Here is a 14311-nt window from a genome sequence, read left to right as displayed (position 1 = left end):
TTGCAGACACGCCCAGCCTCTCTGCCTGCTGTCCTGGCGGTTCCCTGCCTACTCGGTCCCGCCCAGTGGCAGGCTGGCTTGATGGATCCCCATTCTTGTCCCAGCCTCTTAAGTTGAACGTTAGGGCTCTGAGGAAAGGTGAGGGACCTTAGGACTTGCCAGCCCCCGACTTGTTAAGCTCTCCCTCACCAAGATGCTCAGGGGACTTCTGGATGTCACAGCAAGAAGGCATTTGAGGGGCTTCCTGAGCCTCTTCCATGTTGGAGGAGGGGGCGGAGGAGAGGGGCTCCTGGAGAGCCAGAAGTCACTGGATGATGGAGCTCAGGAAATCCGGGGCCCACTTCTCCCGAACCCAACAGCTCGCCTCCTTCCCCTGGTCTCTGGCCCATCAGCAGCTCAGGGTTAGAATCCTCTGCCTCCCGCCCCTGCGACGAAGCAGAAAGATACTGAGGCAAAGCCTTCACTGCCACTTACTGTCCTTAAGAAACAGTGTATAGGGAAGCATGGGACAGGAAGAAGTTAGACTTTAAGCAGAACTTCCCAGAGGGCACTGAGTGGGAGACAGCCAAGACGGGAGAATGGATGGGAGGCCGTTTAGCTCAGTAGTCAAGAGCTCAGGTTCTGGAGCCAGACAGGTCCGGGCTGGGAAGCCCTGACTCACTCCACCTCTCTGAAGCTCTGCGTCCTCTTCTGTACATTGGGGCCGATCACGGCGGTGTCCTCGCTGGGTGGGAACCTGGATTAAATGAGGTGCCACAGGCCCAGTTCCTGGCACATGGTAACCCTGCAATAAGTACTAATTTCTCTGTCTTCATCTTCCTCCTCTCTATCCAATTGAATGATTGAATGGGCGACCATTCTCCCTGGAGGAATGGGCTTCTGTGAGAAAACCAGATTTGGGTTTTAGATCTCAGCCTGTCTGGGGCTAGGCCCCTGGGGCTGCCAATTACTGCTGGAGGTGAGAAGGAAGCTAGCCTCGCTCCCCCCTTGATTCTTCACTCTCCCCTATCCGGTGGCCCTCTGCCCACGCCCCACTCACAACCCCCACTGCCGCACCCAGGAAGCCCTCTGGGGCTAGACGCGTTAGTGAGCATTCTTGATTTCTTCCCCTAGTCAATGTCTCAACATCTGGATACGACAGTTGTTTCTCCCTGGGACGCCTGCGTCTTGGGTAATCGGTGGGAAAATTGGAACTATGAGATTGGCAGGGGGCTCTGCAAATGCTGGCAGCCAGACGTGATGTGGGTATGGATGGGTCTGGCCAGCCAAGTGTAGCCAAAAAGGATGCCCGGGCTACAGTATCTCCAGGCAGGATTGGTCTTAATGCTTCATGCCCCAGGATCAGAGGCAATAGACAGATATAGTAGTTCTCCCCGTGGGTGCCTGAGACTACGGATAGTACCAAACCCTCTATATATTATGTTTTTTTTTCCTTCTTATCCATACCTATGATAAAGGTCAATTTATAAATTAGGCACAGTAAGAAATTAACCTAATAACTAATAATAAAACATAACGACACACTGAAAAAGTCATCGTGGGAATGATCTGGGGCCTGTATTAGGTAAAATAAGGGTTACTTGTGTCAAGCTCTGCGATATGGGGACGGTGGATGGTGGATCTGATAACGAGACTGCCGCTGACCCGGGGGGAGCGTGCACAGTGGCCACACTGGACAAAGGGATGATTCACGTCTTAGGTGGGACAGACAGGAGGGTTCGCGATCTCATCGTGCTCCTTGGGAAGGCACGCAGTTGGAAACGCGTGCATTGTTTATTTCTGGAATTTTCCATGGAGTATTTTCAGACTGCAGTTGACCACCGGTCACTGAAACCGCAGAAAGTGAAGCCGGGAATCAGGGGTGACTCTTGCAGCAGGAGGGAGGGAGAGGACAGATAGAAAGGACCGCCCTGGAGGGCGAGAAGAGGCAGTCTGAGGGTCAGGCGGGTGTAGAGCAGAAGGGAGATACAGGGGTCCGGGCAGTGTGGGGCCGGGGAGCCGTTTTTCTGCACGGCCCCTCTCACAGTGTGTGCCTGCGTGTTGGGTGTGAAATAAAGGCCTTTGCTGTTACAGTCAGGGGAGGGGGCCCTCCTCAGGGCTAGGGGCTGAGTGGGGCAGACCGGGGTCCCGGGCTGGGAGAGGCTTGTGAGCGGAGCAATGACAGCAGGCCGTCCTGACCCTGCACCCACCCACCTTCCAGAACAGGGTGACGTTGGCGGGGGAGGCAGATGAGCCCTCCGAGGTGCTGTCATTTAGGGTCTAGTGTGGGCATCCCAGGAGAGCGTCTGTTCCCTTTCTGGGAGGAGAACCAGCGTGTAGGCTGTCTGTCCTGGGGACCTCATTCTGGGGGCCCTGTGTTTTCTGTGTTGTCCTGCTGTCTGTCCTCCTGTCTGTCTCCCACCAGTGTCTGCCCCCTCAGCCCCTGTTCTCCCTCCAACACCCACTTTCTGGTCTGCCTTTCTCCTCAGCCCCCAGGGACGCCAAAGGTACTGCCCCTAAGGCTCTGCCTGGCTGTCCCAGCCCCCATGTCCCCCATGGCCCAAGGCCCCTGCCCAGCCCACTTTGGGAGCCCTGCCCAGCCCCTTCCTCTCTCCACCGCCTCTCCCCCAGCTCTGGGCATTCATTCACGACTTTCCTCCTTTCCTGTCCCTCACCCAGGGCTCCAGCGTGCAGCGGGAGGGAAGTCTCCAGGACTCTGCTCCCTCTGTTTAAAGTCTCCAGGTGCGTAAGCCAGGAGGGAGGCCTCCCCCACCCTTCCACTCCCACTGCCCCTCAGCCAGGTGCCCCTCCCCAGCCTAGAGGCCAGAGTGGGGGAGGGGGCCATCCCTGGTGGGCCAGACCTTCGCCTGGGAGGGGACAGCAGAGACCTGACCCTGGGGAGGGCACCTGGCCCGGTAGAGTGCGTCCGTGTGCATGTGTGCGCAGGTGAGTTAGCGTGTGTGGCAAAGCTTCCCCGTAACGGGGGAGGGCAGAGGAGACAGAATCCCTCTGCCCAGGGGACTGGTGGCCTTGGGGGAGGGTGTCAGGAGCAAGGGGCCCTTCTCCTGAGGGGAAGGAAGTCCATGGTCCCGCCATGGCCAGAAGGCAGGGGGTGGGAGGAGCTGGGACCTCGTCTGACCTCTGTACGTCTTTGTTTAGTGTATAGATACTTGTGAACCTGAGATCTCATTTCATTTCTTCAGTCCTTCGTTCATTCCTTCATTTATTCACCCACTCATTCATTCAAAAAAAGAATTACTGAATGCCTTCTCTGTGCCGGGCACTGGGCTAGGCTCAGAGCCCAACAGTGGCCAATAGAGTTTAAGGGGTTGTCTGCATTCACCAGCTGTGGGGCCTGGGCCCGTGGCCTGGCCAGCTGACTGTAGTGTGCCCAACCCTTCCCAGGGCCATGACTCTATGTCCACTGATGCCCCACCCGCCCCTGCTCCCTCTGCTGGCGGATGCTCTGTACCTTGTGTCCTCATAGAGTGTCCATGACCCAATGACACCCCTCTCGTAGTGTGCCCCTCGCCCCCAAGCAAGAAGACCAAGTTCCCCTCAAGTCCATGGTGACCCTGGGGACTATGGGCAGCATTGCTGGGCCAGGACTGAGGCCACTTCAGAGGGCCTCTGGGAGCCCAGGCTGGGGGAGGGAGAATGGGCAGGGAGCCCACCCCCCACTTCTGTGCCAGGACCAGCAACCTGGAGTCCTGGACTTGAGAGTCAGCCTGACCTGGATTCCAAACCTCATTAAAGCCCTTTCCTCGCTGTGTGGCCTGGGGAGACCGCTGTCCCTTTCTGAGCCTCCATGTTCTTGCCGTAAATGGTGCCGGAACACCTACCAGGCTCATTGCTCAGAGGAAAGGGAGAGCAGTGGCCAGTCCAGAGCCTGGCCCGCGGCAGGGCCTGCCCAATGGCTGGTTCCCTTTCTGTCCCTCCTCCCTGGTCCTGGCCTGCCCCGGGGCTGGGCAGGCGGTGCCCTGGGTACTGTCCGGGCGCCGCCCTGCCCCCGCTTTGGGAGAGGGGCTGCAGAATCCCGTCTTGGTGGTTTGTGCCTCCATGTCCTCCGGGTCTTGTCGGCTCCCTGCAGGATGCTCTGGCCCCAATCCGGGCAGGCGGCCTGGGGAGGCAGCCCTCCTTGCCACTGGGGCTGCCTCTGCCTTGATGGCTTTTTAATAACTTTGCTCGGAGACAAAATGCAGAGCGCTCGTTCGTCTGCCTCTTAATTAAAATTGCCGTTTTCCTAAAAGAGCAACAGTGCCGCTCCCTCCCCCCCCTCCCCATCCTTGCTGTTGCCAGGAGGAGGCCGGAGTGATGAGCCACCTCGGCCCTGAGGCCTGAATGCTCCCCTGCTGCACCCCACTCTTGGGAATCTTTCCACAGGCAGGGGCTCCATACCTTTCAAGACTTACTTTCTACATCTGTAAAGAGGGGTGGCAACCCGTCCTGCTTTTCCTCCCGGAGTGGAATGAGATGTGGGTGGGTTTTGGACAAGGGCTGTGAAGGATGGTTAGAGTGACGCCTGGGATGGGGGTGGAGGCATCCGTGGAGGTGGACACAGTGGGTCCGCCCCTCAGTGTGGACGCTGGTTTTGGCTAGAAGAGACCTTTGGGCTCCCTCTGTGGGCTCCGAAAGAGAAGGGAGTGGAGGGTGGAGGGTTGGCAAGGGGTCGGGGCTCATGTAGTGTTGCTGAGTTTGCGGGGAGAAGTCATCCCTAGTAATAATGCAAATACTAACGACCCATAACATATGAGCCAGAGATGCTACATTAAGCTCTGTCCATGCGTTAGTTCATTTCATCCTTACAGCCATCCTGTGAGCGCTGCGCTCTTGTCGCATTAACAGGGGCGGGGACAGACCCGAGGGGTTAAGTGACATGCCCAAGGTCACACAGATCAGCCCTCACGGCAGCCTCAGCCCTCCTCCTCCTCCTTCCCCCAACCTCGCTCAGATCTAGCCTCACTCCCTCGTGCTGTGTGTAGAGCGGTGCACCTTCCCCTCACGTCTGCGGTCCCACAAGCAGGGCTCGTGCCACTGAAAATTAACTCTGAGGTTCACCTCATCTTCCTCCCCAACCCCATTCCTGGTTCTGTCCCTGGGAAGACTCAGGAGTAGGGGTGGCAGGGGGAGGGGGACTGGACGTTAGAGAGTTCCCACGTGCAGAGCTGCTTTTGGTGCTAGCAGAGCTCCATTCTGCCAGGGGAACAGACCCACAGAGACGGGGAGTGACTCCGTGGCTGGCTCGGTTGCGACAGCTGCTTGGTTGTGAGACGGGGAGGTGGTCTTACATCATAGCTCCACCAATAAGACCACCCAGGAGAGCATTCTGGAGGGTTCTGGAGAAGTGGGAGGTGCCCAAGCCTGGGGCCTGGAGACCTAACAGCAGGAGGCACCTCCTGGGACAGCTTTGTCTCCAGAAGCCGTTGCTTCTGTGAATCCTCTTTGCCCCCTCCCATCGCCACCTCCCCTTCCTGCTCCTCCTGTAGCCCGCACCTCCCTGAAGGGCCCCTCCTGCACCACCTTGGCCGCCCCGTGAGCTTCTCCAGCACCGGGTCACATCTCTCATGGCCGTTGGCTCTGGGTACCACAGCCTGCTAGTCCAGGTTCACTCTTGGGGGCAAGACACGGTGAAGCAGTGGGTGAGGCAACAGGGAATGGTGGGGACTGTGGCGAGGACAGACCACATGTGCCCCTTCGCGGCATTAAAATTCAAAGAAAACAAAGCAAAGCAGCACGCGCCAAACAGCACGCCCGCGTCTCCTGCAGCCCGAGTGTGACCGTGCTGAACTGTGATTGGTTGATTTATCTTGGCGTCCTCGCACGTGGCCCAGCACACAGTGGATGTGTACTAATCGTTTGCTGAGTGAATACGTGATCGTACATGTGCCAGGTGCTGTGCTAGAAACTTTACATATTTATTTCTTCCTGTCTCCCCAAGGCAGACGCGATTCCCCCCATTTTGCTGTTGAGGAGCCTGACAGCGAGAAGTACAATGACTTGTGCGGGGTCATGTGTAGGGCACGTGGCCGAGGCAAGACTTGAGCCATGGCTTGCTGTGTCCTTCCCACTCTGTTTGGTCATGGGTGTGTGTACATGTGACACATGACACATGCATTCAGTGCCCGCCCTGGGTAACAGGGAGGCTAGTAGCCTACAGGCTGGCATGCATTGCATGCCTGTGGGTAGGTAGGGTTGAAGGAGGTGGGGGCTGCAGACGCAAGGAGGGAGTAGACACCCCTCACTCCAGTGCACCCCTCCTCCCTCAGCTTCCGGTCTCATCCCAGCAGCCTGGGGATGGCGGCGTGGTGACAGGTGCCGAGCTGCAGCGATGACAGCGCTGCTGATTCCCCCATAATTACTGTCTGATGAGACGCCAGAATTAGCCACCGTGTGAGCATGGGATGCAGACACAGGGCACAGCTAGGGAAGCAGCAAGGGGTGGGTGTGGGGAGCCTCTCCGTCCCAGCCTGGGCCCTCTGGCAGCAGGGCAGGGTTGGCACTGGGGAGGAGGAAGTAGGTTGCCGGGAGGAAGCACTGTGTGGTTAACGTGCCTCAGACACTCTCTTGTGGGCTGCGGTTTCCAGTGCTCACTATGTGGCTGGGCTATACCCCTGAGATGGCTGGCAGCTGGACGGGGCATCCAGGGCCTCAGGCCACGAACCAGAGAACGATGGGCAGAGCAGCCTGCCCCACTCAGACTCCTGGCACGCTCTTTGGTGCCTCGAGCTTGGATCTGCGTTGCTGGGGCTGTGAGGGCCATAGCTGTTAGGAAGGAGCTACAACCCAGAGCAGACTCCTTGACTCACACTAGCAAAGCCAGGCACTGGGGGCCGATGGAAGTGCCTGGAAGGAGCAGGCAGGGTCAAGTGACCTTGCCGGGAGAGCCAGCCATTCCAGGCAGCAGGAGTCCAGTTGGCCCCTGAGGTCTGAGGTCAGGGGAGGCCCGAGAGTGAGGCGCAGGAGGCAAGGAAGGAACAGTCTGGTCCCAGAGCAGGGCTGTGCATGCCCTGGGCGTTTCTCGTCCCTGGCACACAGGCTGGGGACAGGGAAGGGCTGGCGAGGACAGATCCAGAAAGGGGTCATCTGGGCGGCTCGGACATCATCTGGATCATTGGAGTCGTTCTGAGGCCACCGGCTAAGAGGGGTGGTGACAACAGGGGGCTCACCCAACAGAGGGCAGTGCGGATGGCTGGGCACAGGGACAGGAGCGGGGCCATGCAAAGAAGGGCCTGAGGTGTTGGGCTCAGCAGGGAACCTGTGGGTTCAGGACGCTCCGTCTTCCTCCGAAGGGAGAGGTGGTGTCCCCGGGGCCCTGTGAGGGCCGTGGACACCATGCTGCCTCATTCTAAGGAAGCGGGAGCCCCACCAGATGATCGGCGCCTTGGATGTAATGAGGTCTCCGTTCCTGGAGGTATCCAAGCCCTGGCTGCATGGTGTTCCTGAAACAGGGAGGACTTGCGGTTCTCCTGTCTCGGCACAGCCTGGGAAGACCGTACCCAGCTGAGAGGTGAGAAGATAGGCCGGGGAAGGGTAGGCTCCCCAGAGGTTCTCTCAGGCCTGGGCAACCAAATGCACCTGGGCTTCTGCAGCCCTGGGGCACCCTCCCAGCCCCCCGTGTCCTGGGGAAGGTTCCCTTGGCTCTCCCAGTGAAGGCCTCCTTGGAGAGGAGGGTGCTGAGGGCCCCTGCTTTCAGGGAAGAGAGTTGTCTGCGTGCCCCCTTCTCAGGGAGTTGGATGGAAGGAGGAGATGCCAGGGGCTCTGGCTCAATGGCTGGGATGAAGGCTCAGGGATGCCGTGGTGGCGGAACCAGCATCTTCCCCGGGGGCAGCAGGGTGCAGGGAAAGTAGGGGGATCTGTGCTGAGAACCCCCACAGCTGAGATGAGGCTCCACTCTGACGCTGGACAAGTCACCCCTTCCTGACCCTGCGCTTCCTCACCTGCAGGGGACTGAAATGGAAGGACAGTGGCTGTAAGAGCCCTGTAGACTGTCATGACTGGGGCGGGGGGTAGGTTTCGGGTCTTTTGCAGGTAGTTGGAAGGGGAGACTGTTTATTTCTCCCCTGCCTTCCAGCCTGTGCTCCACCTTCCCGGATCCTGGGAAGGTTCTGGGTGGACAACAGGGAGACCTTCTGAAGGCTGCCCTTGCTGTCGGATCAGGCTTCCCGGGTCAGCCTGGACCCGGCAGGAAGTCCGCTGAGTCTCCTCCTGCCTTCTCCGATCTCGGGGCTGTCTTCCTCCGCTTCCGGCAGTCTCTTTGGCACTGACCTTGACATCCTACATTCTTGGGTGGCGTGCTGGGCGGTGGAGTAATTAACCTGTGAGCTGAGGGCTGAGCCCTGCCCTCACGCTGCAGCAGCAGGTGGGAGCAAGTCACGGGCACTCCGGGCCCTGGCTCTGGGGGAGGAGCTGAGCTCTGTAGAGGCCAGACGTGGGCTGGGTGCCGGGCCGAGAGGAGCATCTCAGGCCCTGGCATTGCCTTGCTGGTTAAACATTGGTCAGAGTGGAGTGGCCTTGAGGTCAGCAGGCCCATCCGTCTATTTCGAGACAGAATGTAAACACTTCAGGAAAGAAACTCTGAACTTGACAGGGTAGGAGAGGGACCCAGGAAGCTGCCTTCCGAGGGTCAGTGGGGTCGCCACCGTCATGCACGCAAGCTGCAGAGGCATTGACCTGGCGCTGGACGGAGCTCCCAGACGTGCTGCGATCTCTCGGGGCGTCTTAAATGTATGTGACATGTGGGCCTGGGCCCAGCGCCTCCTCTGTCCTGGTGGCATCTGAGACGAGATGGCAGAGTGGTGAGTCAGGGGGGCGCGTCTGTGCCGTAACCCCAGCCCTCCCAGGCCTGGGGGTGCCCCTCTGCACGTAGATGCCTGTGAAGGGTGACTGCGCGTATGGAGATGAGCATGTGCTGGGCAGGTGGGCAGGTGCCACCGTGCCCAAGTGTGACGATAGCCGTATGGGTGAGCGGACGTGTGTGTGCCTGCATGTGTGAGCCACTGAGCGTGTGCGGGAGTCTGGAGGCAGCAGGACCCTGGCCATTCTGGTGACAGGGAGCTATCTGGGTGCTGGCAGAGAACTGGCCTAGAGGGAGCCTGAGGAGGCTTCTGCCCAGCATGTGAGGCCCTGGGTGATCATTGGGCATTGACAATACTTCCCTGGAGGAGGTGGAGTGGTGGATGGGCCTTCTGCCCCTCACTTCCAACGGACTGGGGTCTCTGCCATGGGAACAGGATCCCTCCCTCTGGGCAGGTTAGGGACACTCCCACTGCCCTGGCCTTAGCCCCTGGGAGAGGTGGCAGAACCGGGAGGACCGGCGCCTCCCCCCTCTTCCCACGCTCCGGGGTTCACGCCTTCCCTTCCTGCGGCCTGTGTTCCTGTCTGCTGCCTCTCCGAGGAGATGCACCGCTGACAGGACACCTTCCCGGGTGCGTGATGGTAGAGATGCCACGCAGAAGCTGCTTGTGAGTGCAGTGCCATGTGGGCACCCGCCAGCGCTGTCCCCAGCTTTTCCAGCAAAGGCTTCAGACAGGGGGTGACGTGCTCCCCTCTGCAGCTCCGCCCCCTCCCTGCCCAGGAAGCCAATTAGCCAGACCGTCTTCCTTAGTAGCTAAACATCAAAACCCCCGCAGTCCTGGGTCCAATCACTTTCTGACGGGAGGGAGAGGAACCCAGGCAATTGGGGAGATCAGGCGATTGCCCTCCTCGCGCGCTCCCCAGGCCGGTGCCTCCGTGCAGTGTGCAGCCGGTGTTCCTGTCCGTGCTCCCGGCTTTAAAACCAAAACCAAAACAGATGGGAGGACTGAAGCTCGGACGGCTGCTGACCTGCTCAAGGTCGCACATCCAGTCGGTGGCGGAGCTGGGCTTGAACAGAGCTCTCTCGTCGCCCCGTTCTGGGGTTTTCGGTGATGCCATGGCCTGGTCCGCGTGGGCAGGTGTGCGGGGAGAGAGGGAGGTTGTGTTTCTGAAATTCTGGTCCAGGGCCTGGCTTGTCGGCTCTTTTGCAAGGAGAAGCGTCGTTTCTAGAGTGTGGTGGTCAGGACACCAGGCGGGGACCCGGATTCTGAGCGGCCTGGCTGGCTGGAGACGCCACACCGGGGCGTGGCTGGGCTGTGACCCCCGACCAGCTCCCTCTTTTGGGCCCAGGGTTCTGTGGCCGTTTCTGCCTCGCTGCTGATTCCTCCCGAGGGGGGTGTTGTCTGTGTCCCCCGGGGGCTGCCGCCAGGGGAGGGGCGCCTTTGGCAGTTTGCTTTCTGGGAAGTGACATCTGGGCGGAAAAATCCTTGTCCCTGGGGACCGGACGCCTGGATCCCATTGCTGCTCTGCCAACAGCTCCCGTGTGACCGGTCAGGTGTGCCCTCTGTGCCTCGGTTTCCTTCCTGCGAAGGGCGTTTGGCTGGAGGGAGAGCAGGGCTTGGGTTTGAAGACACAGAGGGAGAGAGAGGTGAGCAGAGCAGTCTCCAGACATCACGCTTCCCCGCCTCAGAGACAAGCGCGGAGGGTCAGAGGGCGTCCTGTGGCCTGTGGCCTGTGCACGTGGGGAGAGGGGGGCAGAGGCCCAGGGAGAAGAAGCCGGAACCCCACAGCCTGGTCCGCTCACCTCGCCCGGCAGGGCAAGACCACCCCATCCGCTCGGAGTGGCACCTCTGCCGTCAAGGGGGCCCCAGTTGGAGGGAGCCCCCCGCCCGCCGGTCTAAAGAGGTAAACGGGGGCCTTACCCTATCGCCCTCAGAGAGGGGCGCAGGCCCTGCTCTCAGGGACGGTCCCGTCTGAGGAGGAGGCAAGGCTCGGTCCCCAGTCTGATGGGCAGAACGTGCGTCACCAGCCAAGGATCACCGTCCTCTTGCCCTTGTGCCTTGCTGCCGTCCCCACCACTGCGGTGCCCGGGTCGTGGGTGGTCCCCCCGGGGAGATGGATGTGCCCATTTGGGTGAAGAAGCCCTGCCTGGGGTGCTCGCTCTGAGCAAGTGGACGGAGCCCGCCTGGGGGTGGGAGAGGGGGAAATGCTGGTGAGGGGGCATCTGGCAGGGACAGGCCCACACCCCAGGGCACCAGCACCCCCTCCCGTTCTCTCCCTTGGGGGAAGCCCCAGAGGCTCTGCTGGGAGACCCCCCCCCGCCCCCCTGCCATACCCCCTGCTTTCCATGCAACAGCTCCTCCCGGGCAGGTGAGCTCTCCCTCCCCCAGCCCTGCAAGGTCCTTTAATTAGATTCCAACTCGTTTACCAACTAAGTGGCCTTCCGTGGGTTTTAAATCTGTGCAAATTGGTTTGTATTTTTCTGCCTGCATGAAGCTGTGACTGGCAGGGCCCTGCACCCTCCCACTGGGTGTACTAGTGGATACCCAGCTTCCCCGGGGGCTGGGGGGAGCAGGGCTTCCGGGGCATGGGGTGGAAGAGGCCACAGGGTCACAGGCCACAGCCCTATTCTCCGCCCCCGCCTTCCCCAGCTCTGAGGAAGGGAGTCCACATGGTGACTCTCATTAGCCTCCCTGGGCCTCAGTTTCCCTTGCCATTCCCAGTGGCCCTGCGGATTAGTGCCGGGTGCTGGGGAGGGGCGTCACGTGTGTCACCAGCCAAGGATCGCCGGCCTCTGATGCCCTTGTGCCTGGCGTGCCTCCCCCACCCCTGCCGTGCCCAGGCAGTTAGGGTCCCTCTCGGGGAGATGGGTGCCATCCGGCCTCTTCCCATTTCTCTGTCCTCCCTCTCACACTTCAGGGGGAGGGGAGCCGGCCTTCCCTGGGGACCCAGTGATGACAGTTCGCTCTCAGTCGCCAGGAAGTCACCTTTATCGTCTCACCATCTCCTCCATGCTGTTAAGTCAGCTGCCTTTCCTCCCAGCCCCGCTCCCAGGGGTTCCCCTTCCCCATCCTCTCTGCCTCCCCTCCCGGCCCACACAGGTGGGTGGCTGACATGCAGGGAGGTGGTGCTGGGTTGGTGGGGAATGTGGAAACATGGGGGGCAAGTGTGGGGTTTCTGCACCCCCTCTGTGCCAGGCGCTGGCCATGCAGCCCTGTCCCTAATTCTCAGTCCAGCTGCCTCGTCCTCGCTGACGACCCTTCCCCTCCTGCCCGCCCCCACCTCTGGGGCTCCGGTTGGAGTGACAGGGAGACTCGACAGGGCGTTGGGCATTAGCAGTTTGGGGGGCTATTACACAGGAATGTTTACAGAAAGGCAATTGCCCGGAAAATGACTTTGGTCGCTGTGGCATGGGGTGGAAAAGATGGTTTTAGCAAACAGACACAAATGGGCTTCTGCTCCGCGGCCCCACAGGCAGACCGCAGGGACGGAGGGGCCTGGGCACACCGCGGGTGGGGCAAGGGATGAGCCCCTCACCTGGTCCAGGTGCTGCCCAGAGCCTCTGCCAAGTGTGACCTTTGGCCTCTGGCCTCTGACCTCCCAGCACACCGTGCCTCCTGACTGCAGCAGGGACCTGCTGGATGAAGCTGTCAGGCTCAATCGATGGTGGCAGTCGCCTCGGGGCTCCTCCTGGGTGACTTGGGCTCCTCTTGCTTTGGCTGCAGACGGTGGGACGGGGCAGCCTCGAGCTGCGAGCACGTGTGTGTGGGCGAGGCACTGTGGGGTCTGCGCCAGGCCCTCCACCCTTCCGGCAATCACCTCGCACCCCTGCCTTTGCCCTGCCTGCGGGCCGCACTGGATCCAGCCAGGCCCAGGGGGCCGCCTGAGCTGTGCGTTCACCCCCACCTCTGCCCAGGCAATGGGCGGGGACACACCTGTAGGCCTCTCAGCTCCCCACCTCCAGGGAGAGGGAGACGAGGACCTGAACTCCAGGTCTTGAGCTTGGGGTCCTCGAAACGGGGGCCCCAGAGTCCTTTTCTCTCTCGGGTAGCCTGTAGCTCTGCTCTTCTCTCTACTGTCCCCCCTTCCTCTCTCTTCTCCCTCTCCCTCCTCTCTTCTCCACATTCTCTTCCTCTGAAGGTGATGTCATGTGTGAACATTGCCCCTGGGCAACCAGAGTAAATGGTGACATCAGGTCAAGATGCAGGTGGGGCTGGGCTCCACGGCTTACCAGACGGTGTCACTAAGACTTAGGGACTCTTAATTCTCATTGTGAGTTACAGTGATCTCATGTAATAGAATGCAGTGGAGAATGAAAATAAACCGGGCTCATAAATAAACATGAAATTTGGAATCGGTGGCACAAATAACAATGTAGCCCTCTTCCCTGCGCCTTTTCCTGCAGCCGCCACTGGGGGGCGCCCACCCCTTCCTGATCACCCCAGGTTTGGCTGTTCCCTCCCCCCTTGCCCAGGCTGGGAAGGCTGAGCTGAGGGTGACCAGAGCCCCCCTGCCCCACCCTCCCCTCCCCCTTATTCTGACCTGGATTTCAGCAGTCCCGGGCATCTTCCCTGTAGCTTGAATCTCTGACTCCAAAATGATGGTTGGCCTTGGACACTGAGGGTCCTTGGAGAGATGGTGACCCCTCCAGCCCCAACTTACCTCTCAGGCTCCCCCAGCCTCCATCCCTCAGAGACCTTCAGTCCCAAGGGTCTGCCCCTTCCCCAGGTACCCCAGCTCGGCTCCCCTCCTTCCAAACCTTCCCCTTCCCTCAGAGCTCTCTGTGTCCAATTCCTGTGTCCCTGCCCCAGTAGAACCCGGCCCTGCTTACTCCCTCAAGGCCTCCCTGACCCCCCAAGACCCCTGCCTGGACAGATCCCTCCCCACCTCCCCCTTCCCGGTCACTGAAAGGAAACATCAACCTGCTCAGGGCTGTGGTTCCCAGAGCCTGCTGCTTGCTAGATTGGAATCGATCTCCCAGGCTCTTCGCTGGGCTGCTCAGTCTGGGGAGGGTCAGGGAGGCTGTGAGGACTTGGTGGTGGCTGGAGCAGGTCAGGGGTAATGAAATGGGAAGGCTGTCCTGCTAGGGCCCAAGAGCTCTGCGTCAGGAATGTCTTTAATTCAAAACAAAGTACTTTCTCCTCCGTTGTCTCTCCAGCTCCTCACTCAGCACGTGGGCAGGGTTTAGAGGTTACACCCCATTTTACAGATTAGGGGCCCAGGCTCCCCGAGGGAGGAGGTGTGTGGACAGACCCCTAAGTAAATGAATGGCTAACCCTACCCCAGGGTCCCTCAGGGGAGGGGCTGACTCTATACGGGGTGGCCCTGGCCCCGGTTTTTCCTAGCGGTGCTCTCGCTTCAAGTGCCTGGGCCCGCGCTCCCAGGGGCCTTGTCCTGAGAGGAACAGGAAGGCCCCTCAGCCCAGAAGCGCAGGCCAGTCCTCCCAGTCCACTGGGGCCCTGCAGAAAGCAGGGGACATGCACAGGGCAGGGGGCTAGGGCGCTGGGCTAGGCAGGGGCCTCGCCTCTTTCCCCAGCTA

The 14311-nt window shown here is 60.3% G+C and overlaps 1 long non-coding RNA gene across 1 annotated transcript in view; it reads left to right on the top strand.

Annotated features, from left to right (window-relative positions):
• The window catches only part of LOC107184758, a 20452-nt gene extending 17733 nt beyond the window's left edge, over positions 1-2719 (top strand). Inside the window, exon 3 of the long non-coding RNA XR_001515662.1 lies at positions 2659-2719. This is a non-coding gene — a long non-coding RNA (uncharacterized LOC107184758). The remainder of the gene's footprint in view (positions 1-2658) is intronic.
• Positions 2720-14311: the final 11592 nt, after the last annotated feature.

Source organism: Myotis davidii, unplaced genomic scaffold (assembly GCF_000327345.1).
Source record: "Myotis davidii unplaced genomic scaffold, ASM32734v1 scaffold327, whole genome shotgun sequence".
NCBI lineage: Eukaryota > Metazoa > Chordata > Mammalia > Chiroptera > Vespertilionidae > Myotis > Myotis davidii.
Note: the sequence above shows the minus strand (reverse complement) of the source record. Positions and strands in the feature narration are given on the sequence as shown.